Raw genomic sequence first — 10,706 nt, 5'->3', positions numbered from 1 at the left:
AAAATACATCAGTAGTGTGGAAAGTACAGAAACATACTGAGTCAGTGAGTATACTATCCATTAACTAAACCTTTCCATGTACTTTCGAAGCATAGGGTACCAAAACAAACTTTCTAACCATTTATCAAAGATCATTATCTATCATTTCCAGAAGAATGAAAAAATAAGCACTAAAGTTAGAGAAGTGAACAAATATACAGCATTTTTCTACCATTTATTCAGCCTCTCCCTACATTTTTCTCAGGAAGAAAGAAAGGGAAGGGTTGATCCTGTGTGATGCCAAGGATGGGTAGCTTGCAAACAGATATCAGTATGTAATTAACAAATAGAGAACAAAATCTAAGTCTGTTTATTAATTTGATAACTGAAAAAAATTCCAATTTTACAGAATAGGTATCTAATATGTGAGATTTACATAATTCAAAAAAATCCTTCCCATTTCCTTTCCTGCATTTTTTAAAATATATTTAACCATATAAGGACACATGGGAAATGTATGCAATCATCACTAAATATTTTTTTTTACTAATACAAAAAATAATAGTCCTATAATTGTGTAAATCTATTTAATAAGTATACATAATATTTCAGACTCATTCTGAGCTGATCTGATTTTTTTAATGGATTATTATTTTTTTATATCTTTGTTTCTTGAATATATTCTATGGCGATTACCTACATAGGATATCAAAACTCAAGATATTGTATCAAGATAACCCATTTTTTGTTCCTTGTTTGTTTTAAATCTATTTTCATATTTCAAGTCTATGCATTTAATCTGGTGACTGTATCCTATTATCTCCATATCTCTATCTCCACAAATTAATATCTATGTCTTGTCAATCATCACTCAATCTTCTTGCTATATAAGACCAATGACATGCAAATTTTTATGATTTACAACCCTTATCTTATTCCATTAATTTTTGCATCTTCAATTTCAGTTCCTGGCTGCCTCCCAACTCTGTCTAACTAAATTGTTTTAAGATGACTATCGGATATCTAGGTACTCATTATTTCTGGAAGCTGTCTACTACCTTTCAACCTTTATATGATATATACAGCTGTCAAAATCCTGGACATAATCCCAAGCACTGAGTTTTCTACTAAGAAACATATTAAGGCTGTCACTGGGATATTTCTTGAGAAAAGAACTAAGAGATGCTAAATAATGGTCACTATCTTAATCAAACTCTAAGTTTTGTTACATTTATTAATAAAAGGGAAGAATGCCATATTTACACTCTAAGGTCAATGAGAATAACTGTTTTTTCATGATCTACTAACAGATACACTACAGAAATTGTCACCCCTTGTTCATCTAGAGTACAATTTTAACTGATATTCCCAATAAGCATGAAAAACTGAAAATTCTAAGGGATTTTGAATCCTCCAAAAATATAAAAACATGTCAAAAGGAAATGTCAAGTTCATTTAAGTTCTTGAATTTTTTATTCTTTTTTTTCTGAAATCTGGTAAGGGCTATGACAACCACGTACACATAAAATGGCATGCTTATTCAGTTTGATTCTGGGTTCAATTTTAATGATTAATTTCAGATATCTAGCAATATTCTCTTTTTTTAAGTGTTATTTGATTTTTAATTGCCTCATTGATCTTTACTTTTTCAAGTTGTTTGAAATCTGATGGAAATTAAGTACATCCAACTCCCTAGTAAACAGCCATTTATATTCTCAACCATTTTATCCACTGAAGAGATTTTTTAATGAATCAAAAAATGACCCAGCTTATGGAAACCCAAAAAACCTAAAATTATGTTTTGCATATCTTAGGTTAAATTCTAATTCATTTTTTTAAAATAGGCTTAAGTCATATTTTTTAAGTTAAAATAAGTTATAATAAATACCACTAATTAACAAAACAGAGTCTCAGCTACCAATAATGAAGTCACATTGACCTAAGGTATATTTTTCCAACCATTTTATAATACTTGAGGATAAATCTTTACCCTATTTCACTTGTGATTTCTCCAAATGCTTTCAGATTTATTTGAAACTCATAAAAATGTTAGTCAAAGACCTGACAGACCTAGTAGACTTATCTCCTAAGTCACAGATGAGGGAAGTGACTCCAACAAATGTGATTTCCTTAGTATATCAGAGCCATTTCTGACCAAATCTGGAACTAAGACCCAAGTCTTTTTATTTTTCATCCTAGCACTCTTTCTACAACTACTCCAAGTACAAGAACTAACAACTATAATGAAGTCTTTGCTTACTATACGCTCATCTGTAACAAACTACTTTCTAAGGTGTATATATTTGTTCATCTTTTTTTATTATTCTATAGAGGTGCATATATGACATATATGACATGATATATATGTGTTATATTTAATTTCAAAACATTTGTATATTTATAAACGTATGTGTTATATATTATTTTGTAACGTTTAGTGAAACCATGCCACACAAATGTTTACATAAAGTCATTACTGATGAACAAAATTAGAGATATTATCAGCTACATCTATTCTTCTTAAATAAATAATTTATTTGTTATTAAAAAAGCCTTTGAGGGGCACCTGGGTGGCTCAGCCGGTCAAGCATTCGACTCTTGATTTCAGCTTAGGTCATGATCTCTGGTTTGTGAATTCAAGCCATGGATCAGGCTCCATGCTAAATGTGTGGAGCCTGCTTGGGATTCTCTCCCTCTCTCTCTTTCTCTCTCTTCCCCACACCTGCTCACATGCTCTCTCTCTCTCTCTCAAAACAAATAAACTTAAAAAAAAAAAAAGCCTTTGAGAGACATCTGGGTGGCTCAGTTAAGCATCTGACTCTTGATTTTGGCTCAGGTGACCATCTCACAATAGTGAGATAGCGTCCCCCGATGGGCTCCGCACTGAGCACGGACCCTGCTTGGGATTCTCTATCTCTGCCCCTCCCCAACTCTCTCTCTCAAAATAATAATAAACATTAAAAAAAGGTTTAAAACAAAAAGACTTAGATATTAGTAATTTTATTAGTGCAGGAAAGCACCTCTGGAAATGATTCTCTATAATAAAAAATAAATACCAAGAAGTAAATAATTGGATAAAATGTTACAATATAAAGGGCTCATTTAGTCATTTACCCATCTTTTTGATCAACAGATTTATTTATTTATTTATTTATTTATTTTCTTATTTATTTTTAAAATGTTTATTTTGAGAGAGAGAAAGGGAGAGAGAAAGAGAGAGAGTGAGGGAAGGAAAGGAGAGAAAGAGAGAGAATCCCAAGCAGGCTCCATACTGTCAGTGGGGAGCCCAACATGGGGCTTGAGATCATGACCTGAGCAGAAATCAAGAGTCAGATGCTCAACCGACTGAGCCACCCAGACTCCTCATCAATAAACAGATAGTTTTTAGTGCCCATTTTCCTACTGCTATTGCTAGATTATGTAACAACAAAATAAGAAGAAAGCACTGTTGATGCCAAGGATTATAGGAATATTAAATATTATTCAAGTAACCAGTGAAATATTTTCCAATTGAGGCAAATTCAATGAAGATAAGGTACAATGTGCTAAAAGATAATGTAACAGAGGACTTTGACTTTGTCTTGGGGATCAGAAAAGCTTTTCCCAAGAAAGCATTGCTTAAACTGACATCTGAAGGATGGGCATAAGAGGTACATTTTAAATAGAAGTAGGGAGCCAGCACAGGAATGGCAGGATAGTGAATTCCACACAAGCAAATCAGATTGGAAAGTACAACGGATTAGGAGGGGAAGAGCATGGTTCATGCTAACCTGATTTAAGGCAGAGGAAATCTCAAGATGAAGATTGAAGGTGGAAAAAAAACATGGCAGAGACCAGATTCTGCAGAGCCATGTGGGTATGTTAAGGGCTTCTTTCGTTAGCCTAAAAGCAGTGGGGTGGGGGGTGGGAAGTAGTCAGAGAGGGCTTTTCAGTTGAAAAGTTTAATGATAGTATTTCTATTATGAGAGATCACCTCAGTCATGGTGCGCACAGCAGATTGGATGTAAAGACATCAGTTGGGGAGTTATTATAACAGTTCATGGGAGAATTCAGTAGTGTTGATTTAGGCAGTGTCCAAACAGATGATGTGGAATAGACAGAATCAAGAGTTATTTAGAAAGAAAATGTCATAGGGGTGTCTGGGTGGCTCAGTCAGTTAAGTGGCCGACTTTGGATCAGGTCATGATCTCAGCTTGTGGGTTTGAACCCTGGGGTCTGTGCTGACAGCTCAGAGACTGGAGCCTGCTTCAGATTTTGCCTGTGTCTCTCTTTGCCCCTCCCCCGCTCGAGTGCGTTCTCTCTCTCTCTCTCTCTCTCTCAATAAATAAATAAATATTACCAAATTTTTTTTAAAAAAGAAAGAAAATGTCATAAATTTAATAAACAGGATTTTTCAATGGATTAGACACTGAAGATGAGTCAAAGGAGAAGTTTAAGGATTATACTCAAATTTTGACATGTTACATGGAATGAAATGCACTGCCCTTCATTGGAATAAGGAACCAGAGAATAACCAGTTAGATATAGAGGAGAGTGAATATAGTGAGTTTGATTTGGGAAGTATAAAGATAAAAAGAAGGAATATTTCCTTTCTCTCTATTACTTTAAGGGCAACTTTTTTTAAATATGTATTTCACCTTTGGAAGTACAAAGGCTTGAGAATGACAAGGTATTTTTTAAAAGTTCTTTCTCTACTTCCTGTATGTATAAGATTTTAAGTAATCTCTCTGAACTTCAGTTCTCATCAGTAAAATGGGGAAATAATAATCATATTACCTATATCACGAGGTTATTAAAAGGTCAGGATAATGTGTATTGGAAAGTTACTTATAAAATCATAATTATTATAATGATACATATTTTGTCTTGTTTCTGCTTGTCTATAAGTGGTGTGAGGTATGCTGCTTCTGAAAGGTGAAGCAAGCATATCCCTGGATATTAATTTCTTAACAAGAATTTCTAGAATCAAAAGTTCATATGGCAATATGCCCAACACGAAGAAAATGTAAATCATTAAAAACAACAACAACAAAAAAACCCCACATGTATTTATTCTCACATCCTAAATATCCTTAGAGAGCAAATACCTAAAGGACACCTTTGGCATTTCCTACATAAAAGATATTTTCTGTTTCCCCTATGTTAGTTATTATTAATAATTATTGAGGTACTTTAAATGCAACAGACACAATTTTAATGAGTTTACACGGGTTAATCCATTTAATCCTCAAAATAACTATAGGAAATTTGCTATTTTTCCCACCAATGTATTGGGGAATACAGAGATTATGTAACAGATTTATGGTTAAAAATCTATACATAAGAAATTGAACCCAGGTAGATGTTTCCAAGAGGTAATATTTGTATTTTTATGCTAAATTTTGAGTTATACTACACTACAACACTTTAAGGCACTAAGTGCTATAGTATTTAGTATAACAGAAATAAAACAAATCTGACAGGAAGTCCCATTATTAAGTTTTAAGATAATAAATAAAGGTTAAAAACCTTTAACTTTAAGGATTATGACTACCACGGGCATTAGTAAGTCAGTCTTCTCTGCTTAAGAAAAAACTATAAAAGGGGGGATTGAATATGCTATAGGGTGTATTTTCAATAAAAAATACTACTTTATTTTTAACAATGTTAAGGGTATCAATTTTCTTCACATTGGCCATGGTTTTATTAAAAGTAGTATGTAATTGAGGAGGGCACCTGTTGGGATGAACACTGGGTGTTGTATTGAAACCAATCTGACAATAAATTTCATACTAAAAAAAAAGTCATATGTATACTAAAAAAAAATCCATTATTTCCTGAGATAGTTGAGTTATTTAATAAATAGAAGAGGATTATTTTTCTAATTATTTCATAAGAGTAGTAACCCTGCTCTGTGAATCATGCTTGCATATTGCTCAGGGAACTCTTCAACTATAATACAAGAGAACCTAATGAAACACCCAATTGGCATATAATTATATATAATTTATAAATTTATTATTTTGAGCAATTACTCTTTACTCTGTAATAAATGTACTTCCACATTTAACTGTTGGAATGGATGACCGAGCTTTTTAAAAGCAAAATTTCTTCTTAGCAATTCGTATTTTGAAAGAACCAAAAATTGAAATTCACACACTTCTTGGTTAAAAAAAAAAAAAAACGTGATGCCGGAAAAACATTCAGCTCATTCCTGAATCACTATATTTGCTTGTTTTTCATTTTCATTGTATTAGAAGAAAGCTTTAATAAGGTCAAATGAGGGAAGGTACTGGCAGATAAAGTATATTAGAGTCTTTTAAGAAAGAATCACCCAATCCCCTGTGAAGGTCAGGTGAATTATTATATTTTGACTTAGTTTTGTTTTAGAGGTTGAATAAAAATCTGATAAAATAGTCAAAGGCCAGAGTAAAAATAAAATAAATTTCTGGCCATTGTGAAAATTGGAAAATAGAAGGGGGGTGGGGTGGGAAATGAATATATATAAATATAAGCTAGCAAAGCAAAAATTTCTTGGAAGAGAGAGAAGGAAAGAAAGAAAAAGAAAAAAATGAAGTTACTGTCTAATGTGCACCAACTCTGTGTATTTGGTAGGCTCAATAATTTGTGCTTATGGAACAAGTTTAAATACTATAAGCAAACTAGAATATTTAATGACATGCTTGAAGGATTTACAAACTCAAAATTATATTAAACAAATGAGTATAATCCCAATCTTAATAATGCTACATCATAAAACATCTCACAGTGTATATAAATACATTCATCACTATCACAGGGTCTATCTTCAGTTATATGTTGTTATGTTTGGGTCGTTATTTACTGCCCATATGGTGCTTTTAAAATAATTACAGGGTAAATGGCTCACATGTCCCAGTTAACATCTAACATTGTTTTGATATAAGCTTGCTTGGGCCATGCCCCTTTCCTTCTAGAGCAACTAAGACATCCTGCTACACATTGAACTACAAGACCTGCTCTACTGAACATATCAGTTGCAAATATCATTGCATTGTATGATTTCTAGTCGTAGGGGAAAAATAAATGTACATTAATCAAAATTTGATGGTACATTTATAAAGTATTCACAGTATTTCAGGAATCCATGGCAACTCATCAAGAACCAATATTCTAATTAATCTTAAAAAATGTCTCATTTAATCCACCAACCTTTGAGGAATTATCATCTTCACCATTTTTACGGATGGGGAATGAGGTTTAGGGAGATTAAATAAAAGTCCAGCATCATGGGAGGTAAGCTTCATGTGGAAACAAGAGGGTAGGTTGAGGCTTAGGTTTCATTGTGTGGTTCCCCCCACCACATAAAGATATTAGGATTAGGAACACATACAGACACACACAGACACACACACACACACACACACACACATTCAGAGGACTTGAAACATAAGCATATACAAAAGCAAATCTGACAGAGTAAATACATATTTTTTTCCTTCCAAAAACATTTCAAAATTTTGCAGGAAGGGAAAATGCTTTTGTCCCTTTTCCTCATTTACAGAAATTAACAGGTTTAATTTCAACCTGAAACACTTTTCCCCGATATACAAAGAGATAGTTTAATAATTTCCAAGTATGATTTGGAAGTCTTATGTGCTGAAATATGAACATATAAGTACTGTCCCCTTGCATTACTAATAAAGTAGTTGGTCTCATATGGCTATCCCAGGGAGCATAAAATGAAATACATATTCATATATCCTCTATTTACTAATTTATAAGGCAGGTATTGAATATTTAATATCTGTATGAATTAATAGAAAAGCTATAATGCCAACAAAATGGATAGGCTACGCTTGAACTACTCTTCATGCACCTCTCTCTTGGCTATCTATCTGCAGGAGAGGTAATAGATAAGGCCTGGGATTTTTAAAGTCCTTACATTTTCTTCAGCTTAAGAGCTTCTAATAAAAAGCATCTGTCCAATATCTAAGATATTCATGACATAACATTATCCAAAGTGTTAGATTACTTGCTAGGAAATCAGTGCAAAGAGGTAATACCCTATTTAAAATCAAATACCATCTGATTTCAACTTAAAATAAATTCTAATATAAAGTTCAGTTTCCTCTGACAAATTTAATTGGAGTACCTCTTTTCATTAAATTTCTAACTTCACCTGCTGGACTGACAAACGATACGGGCACATTCACTAAGAGTTCAGCTTGCAGGAAATGGGAAATAACCTTGGTGAAAGTTGCAGAGGACAACAAGTAGAGAACAGAAACCATATGCCTGATACACATTTTCTGTATATACCAAAGATTTAAACCAAAATGGGAAGACTGCAGCTGAATATTTCACTTTGTGCCTTCGAGTGTGGCATCTGTGTGCCGAAGGCTCCCACTCCAGACCACAGATTTATTTGCCATGTTTGAATCTCTAAAGATTCCTCTTTGTGATTCATTTCCTCCTCAACCACTCTGCAGAAAACTAAATTCTCTTTCACTTGCTACAGAAAGTTTTTACCAACAATAACACCACAGTACAGAGATTATTGCTTTCAGCTGCATGGGCAGATGTAGGCACACTCATGTCTAACTTGCTAATTGAATAGATCTATAAATTATCTATGAGTCACAAATAGACATCCTGCAAAAGAAGTAAATGGAGTGCTTGAATTAGCTCTCCTATTCTCCTCAATCTCTTACATTTTTAAACTTTTCTTCACATCCTAACAGCACATCATGCTGTTACTTCTGTTTTGTTGTGTTGTGTTTAATTTTTTCTCTTCATTTAAAAACATTATTTCTCTTGGTTTTGTACTTTTATTTTTCAAGTTGAAACTACTGTATTTTTTCATTAAAATCAATGTTACAGAAAATATTTTCTGAATATGTGTTTCATTTCACTTCTGTGTTGGCCATCCTATTATTGCTTGTAAGTAATATTAAAATATTCTGTAAGGCAAATACCTTGTTTTCATGGGGATTGAATTTACATTTATACTACATAGTCAAACCTCCTTTGATATTTGAGTTCCTTTCTTAGGAAATCCCAATATTGTCTCAAATTCATAAAGCCATATTTAAATTTTGCCTTTGGGGAAACTGAGGTATACAAATTGATTTGGGCTACAATCTCAATCTTTTATATGGTTGAATAGAAATGCATAGATGAGGCATATAAATTTCCTTCAATGTTCCCATGTTTGAACCTGTTACCTACAGGGCATAATTTGATAGGTTTAACCAAAAAAAAAAAAAAAAAAGAGGGGGTGGAGAGAAGGTTGACTGGTTCATTTATCTGCCACTGAACTCCAATCTTGATTCATTGCATCATGGAATTTTATCATAAAAAATCAAATGTCCTTAAAATCTTACTCCTGTATCTTAGGAAAAATAATAATAAGTACAGAAGTAAGATCATTGCAGTGCTAACAACTATATTTAAGACACGTATTTATTCAGTTATTGGCAAGCAAGTTAAAATGAGTCACTTCATGTCCCTGAACTTCACTTCTGAGCTTCACTTTTGTGTCTATAAAAAGGCAAAATTATAGCCAGTGACTCATTCAATTCCTGGGACTTAGCATGCATTTCAGAAATTTTTTGTCACAAATTTCCTTCACAGAAATATGGTGACATACTATAATGTATTTGGTACAGTATGAGGTATATGAATATAGCAATTTTGGAAGTTGTATAAACATATGATATTTTGTTATAATTGACTCAATTAAATGTCTGACTTTGGCTCAGGTCATGATCTCACAGTTTGTGAGTTTGAGCCCCACGTCAGGCTCTGTGCTGGCAGCTCAGAGCCCTCTCTCTCTGCCCCTCCCCCACTTGCAGTCTGTCTTTCTCAAAAATAAATAAACATTAAAAAAAATAAAAAAATAAAATAGAGCAGAATTCTTTTGGTGGAAGAAGGCTTCAGATGTACCTGACCATTTTACATACAACATCAAATCCTCTAATAATCCTTTAATGAATAGAACATTATTTTCCACATTTTATGTGTGAAAGAAAGGGTCACTTACCCAAGGTTATATAGTTTTAAAATAGTTGTAAGATTTCTATTTAAAATGCATATCTATTTGACTTTTAAACCTTTGTTTTTATCTACTGCACTGTAATGGTCTATGGGGTTAATAACTGGGAAAACAAACACTCAAATGTGATGTTCTGAAGAACGTGTCTTCAAGGGGATATGACTCTTGGAGAGAGTTACATTTACAAGAGCACAATGTCATGCTTGGGAGATAGAATTGGGGGAATGGAACAAGCAAAAATGGGGAGAAAGTATGAACAAGAATGCAGAGGCTTTGAGGAGACAGCAAGCAAGTTCCAGGGAATATGAAACTGTGTTTAAAATAAAGATACCAAAAAATATCTGTATAATAAAAAGATGCTTCAGTCAGAATAGTTCATTTACAGTAACCACCGTGTTTTAATGACTTAAAACAACAAAGCACGGTTCTCATGTATACTTGATGTTTATTATGGGTTGACTTGGTGTTTTCCTCTATGTTATCCTCACTCTTGTAGCCTATGGTAACAGAATATCACTAATTTTAACACTGCTGATTGCATTAGTTCTGTCTGCTATAACTGCTACAGAATTGGTACCTTATAAACAATAGAAATATATTTCTCATAGTTCTGGAGCCTGGAAAGTCCAAGATCAAGGTGCTAGTCATATTCTGGTGAGAGCCTGTTCCCTACATCACAGCCAGTGCCTTCTTGCTGTGTCCTCAATATGAA

The sequence above is a fragment of the Panthera uncia genome, chromosome D1 (genome assembly GCF_023721935.1).
Source record: "Panthera uncia isolate 11264 chromosome D1, Puncia_PCG_1.0, whole genome shotgun sequence".
Lineage (NCBI taxonomy): Eukaryota > Metazoa > Chordata > Mammalia > Carnivora > Felidae > Panthera > Panthera uncia.
This window is presented reverse-complemented; position numbering follows the sequence as displayed.